The sequence below is a fragment of the Rutidosis leptorrhynchoides genome, chromosome 7 (genome assembly GCF_046630445.1).
Source record: "Rutidosis leptorrhynchoides isolate AG116_Rl617_1_P2 chromosome 7, CSIRO_AGI_Rlap_v1, whole genome shotgun sequence".
Taxonomy (NCBI): Eukaryota; Viridiplantae; Streptophyta; class Magnoliopsida; order Asterales; family Asteraceae; genus Rutidosis; species Rutidosis leptorrhynchoides.
This window is the reverse complement of record NC_092339.1, coordinates 111,150,232-111,164,204: the sequence shown is the minus strand read 5'-3', so window position 1 is coordinate 111,164,204 and position 13,973 is coordinate 111,150,232.

Sequence of the window (13,973 nt, the reverse complement as noted above, 5' to 3'; positions counted from 1 at the left end):
TAGGAATTAAGTGAATGTAAATGTTAAAGTCGTTTAGTTTAAGGACCCGTAAAACCACGGATTCTAACTAAGAAACTTGTCGTTGTTTTTACAAACATATAGAGACATGTATTTTCGTATACATATGTAACGTAATTAATATATCTCGTAAAGATAATCCATATTTGAATATTAATATTATAATAATGATAATAATAATTAATAAGGGTTAGAGCCAAAACTAGGCTACAAACTTACAGAAATGTACCGATGTCGCCCACAAACCCATTTTCGTCCTACTGTCGCCTACAAACTTTCAAAAAGTGTACCAATGTAAACAAAAACTTTTAAAAAGTGTACCAATGTAAACAAAAATGACTTGCTATCGGGTAAACTGGTTAAAATCAACACGTGTCGTTCGTGGATTGGATCTTAATTCTTTAAAAAAAAAAAATTATCAGGTCAAAATTAGTATGTAACAGGTCAAAACTATAAAATGTTGATATTAGCACATTTTTTAAAAGTTTGTAGGCTTTAGTAGGACGGAAATAGATTTGTGGGCGACATCGGTACATTTGTGTAAGTTTGTAGCATATTTTTGGCTTTAACCCAATTAATAATAATAATAATATTAAAAGATGGTGTAGAAGATGAATGAAACTATTTTTTGAGTAGATAAATTTGAATTCTTTGTAAAAGAGAATAAGTAAATGCGTGCAATTCGTTTGAGTTTTATAGGGTTTTAAATTTGATTTGGGAAAAGGAAGACATTTTAAGTACGGCGATTTGTATCCGTATATGCTTTTTGATTTAGTGAATATATTGCGGAGTACGGGGTAATTTAATTTACCATATAAAAAACAAATACTCCGTAAATTACAAAAGGAATAAATGCTGCATCTTTTGTTAATTTATATTTTAATCATAATTAATTGTAAAGATTAAATTTTAATTGTAAATTAAATTGATTTATGATTTCATTCAAGTGGATTAGATTTTTTTCTATTTTCTTTTTGATTTTTTTTAATGAAGAAAAATAACTATTTATTATGTCATCATTGTATCATTTTTAATATTAACTATAGATAGATAGATAGATAGATAGATAGATAGAGAATGGTCTGAATTAAAAAAAAAAATTAATAGGTTTAAGGGTTTATATAATACTCCGTATATAGGTACCATGAGAAAACAATCATCAATGACCTTATCCAAAAAGAGACCCTCGAGCTCTCGTTTAACTGACAGGGCGACTCAAAAGGTCAGGCCGCAGTCGCAATGTATGCTCCAATTTGGTTAAGTTGAACATTGTTTACACCTGGCAAGGTAAAGAACCACCATTAAAACGTCACATATTTATAAGGAGAACTTTGATTAAGTTGAACATTGTTTCACATATTCTATTGAAGATTCAATCAAAGAACTTATGTTGAGCTTAAAAGTTTGTTTTTGTAACAAAACTTATACTACTACATCATAATGTCAATAAAGAAGCATAATATATGATAAATAAACATACATAATGTGACGCCCTGTACAAAACCATCGTGTACGGTTCATCAACAACAGGATCATTACAAGGTCAAACACTATATGCTGTTTGAAAACCAGTTTTGCATTCATAAAAAGATAGCGTTTACAAAAGATAACATGCTTACTAGAAGCGTTAACATAAGTATGTGACCCAAAGGTCATTACAAAGCCATTATTTGAAAATAACATAAGTTACGAATGCAAGATAAAAGTTTCATGATTGAGACATCTCTAAGTAATGCAGCGGAAATCTAACACAGCAGGTCCACAACAGCAAGTCTATAACACCAAGACAGCAAGTCTAACAGCGGAAGCAACAACGTCTAAGCACCTGAGAAATACACGCTTTAAAAGTCAACACGAATGTTGGTGAGCTATAGTTTGTAATCAGTAAAGTAATGTAGACCACGAGATTTCAGTGCTTCAACCAGCAGTTTAAATCAGTATGAAAAGTATATGCTTAACCTGGGCACCCGGTAACTAACTTAACGTATTAGTAATGCCCCCTAAAAGTACACTTGGCAAGTGCGTATGTCCCGAAGTATCAAACACCCGTTGAATGCTAACGCGACTAGCCAGAATGGGGATGTCAAACCCTATGGATCCATATCTAATATTCGCGCTCACCGGTTCAAAACCAATGATTAAACGTTACCGTGCTAAGGGGAATCTTTATGCCGTTATATAACTTACACATATGTAAAGTTTAAGTACTCGTGTCAAGTAAGTAAAACATAAAAAGCGCATGTATTCTCAGTCCCAAAAATAGTATAACTAAAGAGGGAAGCTATAACTCACAGTGGATAAGCAGTAAAAGTCGATATGAAACGTATGCAAGTAGTAAGTCGGTCCGAAAGGTCGTCAACCTAAGTCAAAGGTCACTAGGTCAGTATGTTGTCCCCATAATTTTAAAAGTGAATAAATTAAATTTAAGTGTCATCATCAACATCATCATTATCATCATCATTCATCAACACTAAGGTAAGTTTAACAAGAATAGAGATCGAAACAAAAGGCTGACTTCGGACAGCTGTTACGACCTCTATACAAATAGAAAAGACGTGTAGTCAGTGGCCATGGCTCCGTATGTGAGTCCTCTAACCTATGACCAATTTTCAGAACCTAACTCGTCTTCGTTTGACCGTGGAGACAGTTTAAGTGCGAGTAGGTCAGAAATTTCAGCACAACGTTACAAAGGCGTAGTGACTTTCGGAAGGCTATAAATCCTAAACCGTATATCGGATTAAATCGAGACCTAAACGAAAAGTCATCTACTCGAAACGAAATATCTGAAAATTAATTTTTAAGAAGCCCAGGAGTCTGATCAGACCCCGAAAAACAGCAAACAATTGCTCCGGTGAGATTCTTGGTGCTTGATGCTCATCACGGTTCTCATCCTTGATGCTTGTAAGCTTCAAGTGTACAACTCGTTGATGTTTTAGCATCACTTTGACCAAGGTTCAACCATCAATACACAACTAAGAGTAAAATATATCATTCTACAAGTTTTGAACATCAAGATTGCCTCTTTATAGCATAGATCCAATAAAGCTTCAATCTTTGTCCATTTTACACAAGTTTATGCATCTCCATCATATATGATGATGAAGACTTGATCTTTATCATCACAACAAACACAAAAAGATTCCAAGTAAGTGAGATCTACAATAATAACTTAGATCTCAAGTATTAAGAAAACCCTAAGGTGCAAAGCTTGGATCTTTACAAGATTAATGAGACCATAAGCTAGAAAGCTAAGATCTTTAACAAAATAATGAAAGTAATGAGACCATAAGCTAAAAAGCTAAGATCTTTAACATAATAATGAAACTCTAAGCTAGAAAGCTTGGATCTTTAGTGTTCTTGAAGATCTTGAAGCATAAAGCTTGGATCTTTAAGATACATGAAGATCATAAACACAAGTTTTGATCTTTATAACAAAACAAAGAAATCACAAGCTAGATCTAACAAGTAAATGAAGATTCCAAGCTAGAAAGCTTGAATCTTTCATGTTCTTGAAGGATTCAAACCCAAGTTTGAATCTACAAGATATAACAAGATCAAAAGCTAAAAGCTAGATCAATTAAATGATGATGATGATATCGACTTTATGAAGAAGAAAATAAGAAGAAGAAAATTTAAAAGTTACACTTTTTAGAGTGAGAAAGACTAGAGAGAGAATTAGAGAGTAAGTGTGTGTAATTTGTAAATGAGAGCAAGTGTGAATTGTGAGGAAATAGCTTGGTATTTATAGAAAATGAGGGTGGTGGGGAGGCTCCAAAACTGTAGCCTTTGAGAGGGGACAAGGGGGACCAACTTTTGCTTTTTGGTTAATGGTTGTCTAAAGTTGGTGCTTATGTTAGGATCCCATGCAACATTAAGGATAATGCTTAACAAAAATGCTAGTATGTTCTCTCTAATAAATGGGCATTTGTCTTTCATTATTATGGATCGCTAACTTATTATAATTGGGCTAATTAAATAGTCCACTAGCTAGTGTAGGGTGGGCTAAGGTCCAAAAAGGTAGAAAGTCCAACAAGACCAACTAGTGTGCTCTAGTAAATTACTAAGCGTAATTAAGCATCCAAAAACCTAAGTAATTGTTATTATAAAATAACAATTAGTATTACGTAGTCATAATATTCCGATCATGACCAAAGTTAAACGTGTACCAAGTACATAGCTCGTTTCAAACGTCAAGTGACTCCAACGGTCATAAAAACATTCGGGGATCAAGTTAAGTGATTACACACTTAATAGCACATTGTAAGGCATTAATGAAAGTAATTAATCATTAAATAAGATCCCAGAGCATAAACTAGCTTAGTACGCACATATACGCACTTTCGTGAAAGCACAAAGCACAAAGCAAGTCGAAAAAGCTGGGTCGTTACATTACCCACCTGTTAAAGAAAATTTCGTCCCGAAATTTTGAGGAGTGACCTACAATGGTACCGAATTTGAAGAGGGGGGGGTGCTTATCAAATTTCCGAGAGACTCGTGGCTCAGAAGTGAGCTATTTACCTTGAAAGGTGCTTGGGCATATAAAAGTAAGAATAGGTATATGCCATTAATTAAGTCTCTTGTCCTAAGAGATCAACAAATTGATTTCGTTTCTGGTTAACATGTGTATGTCATCTGAATATATACCCACAAAAGGAAAGATAATGTTTTTAGCCCTACAGGCATCTTCAGTAAGCTGGGTGCATGAAATGCATCATGAATGTTACCAAACTCATCTAAAACATTGAGCGCTTATGTCGCAATACAAAGCTGACAGGTAGAATGGAAAATATGGTGATCATAACCATGCGATTTGATGTCTGGATAGTGTTAGCCACAAATTTTACTAATCCCTTAATTTCGGAAGGAGACCATAGGCATAAAGAATCCGATATTTAAGAAACGTTTGTTTGATTTAATGAATTGAAATTTTAGCCGAAAGTGACAAATCAGACTTACATGCAATGCCAGCCATAATTATTTATTGTGTCTTCAGGGCGGTCTTAACGAACAATGAAAGATATCACCCAGTTTTCCATGATGTATGTGATCTAATCCTTGAATGGAATGAAAGCACAGTTCCATATTGTAACTTTATCCTTTCAGTTACATGTTGAAGTTAGGGTTAACATTAACCAGAACAACATATAGTTGCAACCAACGAAGGAAGGAATGTGTAGAGTAACCACATCTGTGTTATAGACGTTTTAAGCAGTCCCTTCCAAGAGGATAATAAGATTGATAGATTCTTAAAGTATTTTATACTACATTTTCGAAAGAAAATCGTACGAAAGGTGTGATCTTTGAACGAGAGTGAACTCTTCGAGTGGTTCGTTCTGAATTTATCCTTATACTTAGGGGATGCGCAGATGAGAAGATACGTGAACTTTTGGTTCTAAGGAATGGTTTACTCCAAGTGAAAAGAATCTCAAAAACGATTCCTTGTACCTCAACCTACTGATTCATAGAGATGATGTTTACGAGAGTGTTGCGATTAGCCGTGAAATATTGAGAGTAGAAACCCGCCTAGTGCCTTTTCTACGATAGGGTGACCACTAAGTGTACCTCAGAAAACTGATTTATCGGCCCGCGTTTTTGCCATGTCTAACCTTAAAGGAACATTTTTATGAGCGCAAAGACTTTCTAACAGATTTTATAAAACTGCCATCCAGAGTGGCTCAAGAGGTTTTAACAAAGATCTTAATCGTGAGCTTCATCCCTAAACGGAGGACGAGAAGAAGTATGATCCATACATGGTGTAGACTAATACAAAAACCTTTAATGAAATCAACCAGGGAAGTTTTGAAAAACCTTTAAACGTTTGTTGCGACAACATAAACAGAACGAAGTTCCTAGTAAATTTAGGAGTATGTACAACGTGTATCATTTTGCACAAAACTATTTGACTTAAGTTAAACAACTCAATATATGAGCGATTTTTAAATAATTTGGAGGTATAACTTAGTATGTACTAACCAAAATAAGTAAGGGTAAATTTATACGTATATGATTTTATAAATCGCATAAGTGACAGAAAAGTTTTTAGTACTTTCGTTTATCCATAAATCTCGTGAGGACCGCACAAATAAGCAACGTGTAAAAAAAAAAAATTTGATAAGCATAGTTTTTCGTATTTCAGAGGTTACGAGTTGAAAAAGATTGAGTGGAAAATATTTGAATCATCGGGTGACATGTCACTAGGTAATGAAAACTAATGAATTAAATGTAGTTTTGATAATTATCAGGACACAAGTCTTTGAGCCAAAAATGTTCACGTGTGAAGCCGTTGCTGAAAAGTGAGGTATGAAGGATAGAGCATGAGGATGAGAGGTTAACCGCTTCTTGACTTTTCAAAATGCCAAACCGGTTATGACTAATACTAAAGTCGAAATACTGATGGTGTTAATATCGCTAGATGAGAATCTCTTGGAATAAGTCAGGACTTCAAGTTATCTAGGAAAGAGCATCGTTCCAACAGGCGTCACAAATAAGATCCCTGGAGTAATGCAATAATTTTGAATGGTTTAAGTGTTAGTGGATGCCCGAAGGCTCTGCATGACATGGTAGTAAGTGCCTTCATCACATACATACACACATGAATTTCTCAATTTCGACGGTTGTCAGTCTTCATGATGACTTGGATACGAATAAGCAACGAAAAATTTTATATAATAAGCAACGAAAATCTTATAGAAATCGTTTAAGGTGACAACGTAAGAAAAGAAATGAAGTTCTTAGTAAACTGGGGTTATGTACAACACGTACCATTCAAAGTAAGATATCTTTTGAATAAAAGATTTGATTTGTAAAAGTGAAAGTAAATTTCATATGTAATAGTCAAAAAGAAGTAATTATTTACTTTATTTTATATAATGTATACGATTTCAAAAATTTGCACGAATGGCAAATAAATTTATTTTTATAAAACTTTGAGAGGATCGCACAGTAAAATAGTGTCAGTAAAATTTCGGCAAACAAAATTTTCATACTTCGGAGGTTACAAGTTAGAGAATTGAGTAAAAGATTTTGAAAATTTCGGGTGATATTTGAGGTAATAAAAACTATTGAATTTAAATGTGGTTGATGACTATTAGTAGGGCATAAGTCCTTCTACCAAAAATGCTTAAGTGTGAAGTTGTTGCTTATAAGTGAGATACGAAAGGGAGAGTATGAGAGTGAGAATTAACCACTCATTGATTTTGAAAAATTTTGAACTGGTATGACTAATATCGAAGTAAGAAGGATGATGTTGTGATTATCATCGAATAAGAAATTTCTCGGAATAAGTTAGGATTCAGAGTCGCGTAAGTATGAGTATCAAATAAGATTCTTGGGTAGTCCTTAATATAGAATCTGAATCGCTGAAGTGACGGGATACAATTTCCTTTATGTATCGTTGTGAAAGTTTATCCGTTGCATCGGTTTCTTTTATGGCTAGTGGGTGAGTAGATTTGGTGAGGCGGTCAACGGTAACCCAGGAGTGTCATAACTGCCTATCATTTTTGGTAGCTTCGTGATGAAATCCATTGTTATTCCTTCCCATTTCCATTGTGGGATTTCGGGTTGTTGTCATGCAACTAATAGGGTTCAACTTCGGGCTACTTCTCTCCCCGTAACCTATTAACGGCTCACCATTCTTGCGAGGTATATGAATGACCTCCTCACTATAAATAACTTTCGCTTTCATCCTTGAAAGCCAGTACGTTCCAACTATTTCATCAAAGCTTCCTAACTTGATGAGTATTAGGTTAATCCTAAAGTCCATTCCAACTTAATCTTATTATACTATCGCGAAAAATTCTATCAACCTTCTCAAATAACATTTGTTTGTGCATAGGTAACTAATCCTTTCCAACTACTTCATTAAAATTTCCAAGTTTGTTGGCACGTGGTCATCTCCAAATGACCCACCTGTTAATTTTAAGGTACTACCTTAAATCATTCCTCTATCTCTGCCAGCTTACCATTAGCTCGTCCTAGAGAATACTTAACTCTCATGGTTGTTAACGGCTTATTAGTCGTAACACTAAGGTCCTCATATATAAGGTTTCTATCGCTCTAGTACTAAACAACTCCGAGACAATAAAACGTTGTGACGAAACGTACCCTAACTAAAATCAGGATCCATGCGGGTCTCCATAGGTGAGATAACGATTGCTCTACCGCAAGTAAGCCCAATGTTTTTTCTATTTGAGAACTTTTTCCTTAAGTGTCCAGGGTGTCTATATCATTAACAGATTTTTGGGTTATCAATTCTGCAATCAAGGCCCTTCTTGTACAGTATCTAGGCTAAGTGGTTTCCTCTAACAGACCATAATGCGTATACTCAAGTGGTTCCTACCAAAATTTCCTTTGAATCACTTCATATTCCTTATATAGTAGCATTGGGACTTCTGCTTGATTTACTTCAATATAATCATGTTGGTCTGGTGTCATTATATTGTACTAAATCGTACGTTCATTCCAATATCACTCCATATGGTCAATGTAACGTGATCACTCCAAGTTCTACTCAATTTCATCTAACGGTGCTTTATCTATGCTATCTCAAAACAAAATCTACGAAATTAATCTCATGGTTTCTCGGTGGGGGTGCGTAGGTTCCGTAGGTCATGCATCAATTCCTAAATGTCCCGAAATTTCTTAAAAATGTTCGGGTTCGGGTAACATCGTTAGGTTCCTTTCTAAAAATTTAATCTGGTTCTCATGTTGAGTTGTACGTGTAACAAGTAGTAATACGATATGTTCTTGAGGCGACTCCTAAGTCTTTGGGTATGGCTGGGCATCAGTGGAAGGCACTCTGACCTTGTGAAAGGAGATGCCCTCCTGACTTCTCCAATGCCTAAGAGTGTTAGGGACCTAAGTCCAGAAGTGTCGTTAGATTGTCGAGTAGTGGTGAAGAATGAAAGAGATAAGTGACGGTCATGAAAGCGTACGGGATACGAGTCAGCTTGCGGAAACTGAACAACCTTCTAATGTTCATACGTCGTACATGGCTAATTAGGGTGAGCTTGGGGTGCAGTTACTCCGACAAGTCCTCGCATATTTCCTCCTCCGAGGATTAACTTTAACGGGCGTGTAATCCGAGGGGTACTCCTTCTAGATTGCGTGAAGTAATGTTTCGATCTCTGGAACGGTGGATCAGTAGTAACAGGTGGATTACATTACTAGTTCTTAGGGTTAAACGAGTGGGAAAGTAGTTCAGAAAAACATCTGAACTGGGAAGAATAAGTTCTCCAAGTCGGTTCAGCGAATAGCAGACATGTAGCAAGAGCGTAATCAGGCATAACAACTATAGCAGCCTAGATCGTCTACAGCAGTACGTAGCATGACAATAGTAACAGTATCATATCGAAGTAACATGCTAAAAGTAGATAGTAGCATGCAGTAGCGAGAATAACCAAAAGCATACAGCGAGTTTACATAGCAGTAAAAGTAAGCAGTAACATGCAGTAATACAACACAGCAGCATGCAGCAGGTTCTGCAGAAACAAGTAAATGAGCAAGTTGTAGATTAGTCCTATTAGCGAATCCTACTCGACTCGGTCAAGACTCACTAGTGCAACCTAATTCCCTACAACCAATGCTCTGATACCAAATGTGATGCCCCGTACAAAACCATCGTGTACGGTTCATCAACAACAGGATCATTACAAGGTCAAACACTATATGCTGTTTGAAAACCAGTTTTGCATTCATAAAAAGATAGCGTTTACAAAAGATAACATGCTTACTAGAAGCGTTAACATAAGTATGTGACCCAAAGGTCGTTAAAAAGCCATTATTTGAAAATAACATAAGTTACGAATGCAAGATAAAAGTTTCATGATTGAGACATCTCGAAGTAATGCAGTGGAAATCTAACACAGCAGGTCCATAACAGCAAGTCTATAACACCAAGACAGCAAGTCTAACAGCGGAAGCAACAACGTCTAAGCACCTGAGAAATACACGCTTTAAAAGTCAACACGAATGTTGGTGAGCTATAGTTTGTAATCAGTAAAGTAATGTAGACCACGAGATTTCAGTGCTTCAACCAGCAGTTTAAATCAGTATGAAAAGTATATGCTTAACCGTGGGCACCCGGTAACTAACGTAATGTAATAGTAATACCCCCTAAAAGTACACTTGGCGAGTGCGTATTTTCCGAAGTATCAAACACCCGTTGAATGCTAGTGCGACTAGCCCGAGTGGGGATGTCAAACCCTATGGATCCATATCTAATATTCGCTTTCACCTGTTCAAAACCAATGATTAAACGTTATCGTGCTAAGGGGAATCTTTATGTCGTTATATAACCCACACATATGTAAAGTTTAAGTACTTGTGTCAAGTAAGTAAAACATAAAAAGCGCATGTATTCTTAGTCCCAAAAATAGTATAAGTAAAGAGGGAAGCTATAACTCACAGTGGATAAGCAGAAAAAGTCGATATGAAACGTATGCAAGTAGTAAGTCGGTCCGAAAGGTCATCAACCTAAGTCAAAGGTCACTAGGTCAGTATGTTGTCCCCATATGTTTAAAAGTGAATAAATTAAGTTTAAGTGTCATCATCAACATCATCATTATCATCATCATTCATCAACACTAAGGTAAGTTTAACAAGAATAGAGATCGAAACAAAAGGCTAACTTCGGACAGCTGTTAAGACCTCTATACAAATCGAAAAGACGCGTAGTCAGTGGCCATGGCTCCGTATGTCCTCTAACTGCTAACCAATTTTCAGGACCTAACTCATCTTCGTTTGACTGTAGCGACAGTTTAAGTACGAGTAGGTCGGAAATTTCAGGACAACGTTACAAAGGCGTAGTGACTTTCGGAAGGCTATAAATCCTAAACCGTATATCGGATTAAGTCGAGGCCTAAATGGAAATTCATCTACTCGAAATGAACTATCTAAAAATTAATTTTCCAGAAGCCTAGGAGTCTGATCAAACCCCGAAAAACAGCAAAAAAGTGCTCCGGTGAGATTCTTGGTGCTTGATGCTCATCACGGTTCTCATCCTTAATACTTGTAAGCTTCAATTGTACAACTCGTTGATGTTTTAGCATCACTTTGACCAAGGTTCAACCATCAATACACAACTAAGAGTAAAATATATCATTCTACAAGTTTTGAACATCAAGATTGCCTCTTTATTGCATAGATCCAATAAAGCTTCAACCTTTGTCCATTTTACACAAGTTTATGCATCTCCATCATATATGATGATGAAGACTTGATCTTTATCATCACAACAAACATAAAAAGGTTCCAAGTAAGTGAGATCTACAATAATAACTTAGATCTCAAGTATTAAGAAAACCCTAAGGTGCAAAGCTTGGATCTTTACAAGATTAATGAGACCATAAGCTAGAAAGCTAAGATCTTTAACAAAATAATGAAAGTAATGAGACCATAAGCTAAAAAGCTAAGATCTTTAACATAATAATGAAACTCTAAGCTAGAAAGCTTGGATCTTTAGTGTTCTTGAAGATCTTGAAGCATAAAGCTTGGATCTTTAAGATACATGAAGATCATAAACACAAGTTTTGATCTTTATAACAAAACAAAGAAATCACAAGCTAGATCTAACAAGTAAATGAAGATTTCAAGCTATAAAGCTTGAATCTTTCATGTTCTTGAAGGATTCAAACCCAAGTTTGAATCTACAAGATATAATAAGATCAAAAGCTAAAAGCTAGATCCATTAAATGATGATGATGATGTCGACTTTATGAAGAAGAAAAGAAGAAGAAGAAAATTTAAAACTTACACTTTTTAGAGTGAGAAAGACTAGAGAGAATTAGAGAGTAAGTGTGTGTAATTTGTAAATGAGAGCAAGTGTGAATTGTGAGGAAATAACTTGGTATTTATAGGAAATGAGAGTGGTGGGGAGGCTCCAAAACCGTAGCCTTTGGGAGGGGACAAGGGGGACCAACTTTTACTTTTTGGTTAATGGCTGTCTAAAGTTGGTGCTTATGTTAGGATCTCATGCAACATTAAGGATAATGCTTAACAAAAATGCTAGTATGTTCCCTCTAATAAATGAGCATTTATCTTTCATTATTATGGGTCACCAACTTATTATAATTAGGCTAGTTAAATAGTCCACTAGCTAGTGTAGGGTGGGCTAAGGTCCAACAAGGTAGAAAGTCCAACAAGACCAAATAGTGTGCTCTAGTAAATTACTAAGCGTAATTAAGCATCCAAAAACCCAAGTAATTGTTATTATAAAATAACAATTAGTATTACGTAGTCATAATATTCCACTCATGACCAAAGTTAAACGTGTACCAAGTACATAGCTCGTTTCAAACGTCAAGTGACACCAACGGTCGTAAAAGCATTCGGGAATCAAGTTAAGTGATTACACACTTAATAGCACGTTGTAAGGCATTAATGAAAGTAATTAATCATTAAATAAGATCCCAGAGCATAAACTAGCTCAGTACGCACATATACGCAGTTTCGTGAAAGCACAAAGCACAAAAGCAAGTCGAAAAATCCGGGTCGTTACACATAATGACGTATAACCATCTTGATGTGCATGTGTCTGAAACAATCTAAAAAACACCGTCAAAAACAAATTTATCATAATATGAGTCCACAGCTATTGCACTAACTTGTAAACCCTGAAAATCGGAACTCAAAATACATCAGACATCACATATGTAAACCCTAAAAATCAAAGCACAACTAAAACATAGAAATCGAGATTTATTGTAATAACCCGCCTTTTTTCGTTAATTTATTTTAACGCCGTCTTTTTTTATAGATAATATCTTTCATTATCTAAATTCGTATCTTCCGTGATTAGCGTTTTAACATTCCCGTTATTTAATTTTAACATCTCTCGTTTACTCTAGCGTTTTTATAATAATTTGTTTGGTTAATTCACTCACCCGCTTTCAAACTCAAGGGACTATTGTTGCCAAGGAACCAAAGTGGAGACTAGTTGAACTAGTCAAACCCACCTCCCACCATTCATTCACCTCCTCATCTTTTACTACTTCCATCCTTTTTCTCTCAAACTCACAAATCATTCAATCATCATCTAAATCATTTCAAGGAAGCAAACATCAAAATATATTGTACTTTTGGAATCCTCTCTTCATCCTCTTCAATTTGGTACCAATTTCATAGCTTGGGGTAAGCTTTTCAAAATCTCTAATTTTCATAAATTAGACCTTTAAACTTAAAAGTGTGTTAGTTAGTGTCTATGGCTCGAGTCTAACATGAATATGTGATTTATTTGCTCGATCTTGTTATTTTGAGTAACTAGCATGAACTTGAAAATGAGTTTTTCAAATCCTTGATTTTGGTTGATTAAATGATGTTAAATGTTAAAGATCATGTAATAAAAGTGTTACTAGCATCATTAGCTTCGTTTTGGTATGTAGATTGACTTGGAAAAACTTCATTAACATAAATGTTAAATTCATGATTCTTGGTTAGGGTTTGATAGCTTTTAAAATGAACTTTTGATGCTTTGAATGCTTTGCAATGTTGTTGGTAAGTATTTAGTTGTATTGTATGCGTAATTACCTACGAAACGGCATATTATATATGTGTAGTAAGTTCCCAAATCACGAAATGCGTTTTATGAACTTGAAACTTTAATGATGAACTTTTAACGATCTTTCGACAAGGATTTGGTCATTTAAAATGATGTAATTGTTTGATGATATGTGTTTCATTGTATTCCTCATTAAAATACCTTTTCAACGATGTATGATATGCATTTTAAGTGTTTGCGGTTCATAAATTGTGTTTGATTGAAGTTTGGCTCGACACTTAGAAAATTTTCAGCAATTCAGCAGGTCAGCCATTTTAGACGCCGTCCCACACTTTGGACGCCGTCCTGTCCTTCACTGCTGGACGCTGTCCAGCCATTTTGGACACCGTTCAGATGATCTATTCAGGGCTGTCCAAAATTGTCATTTTTCGTTTAATTCTAACTATGCTACGCACCTCCG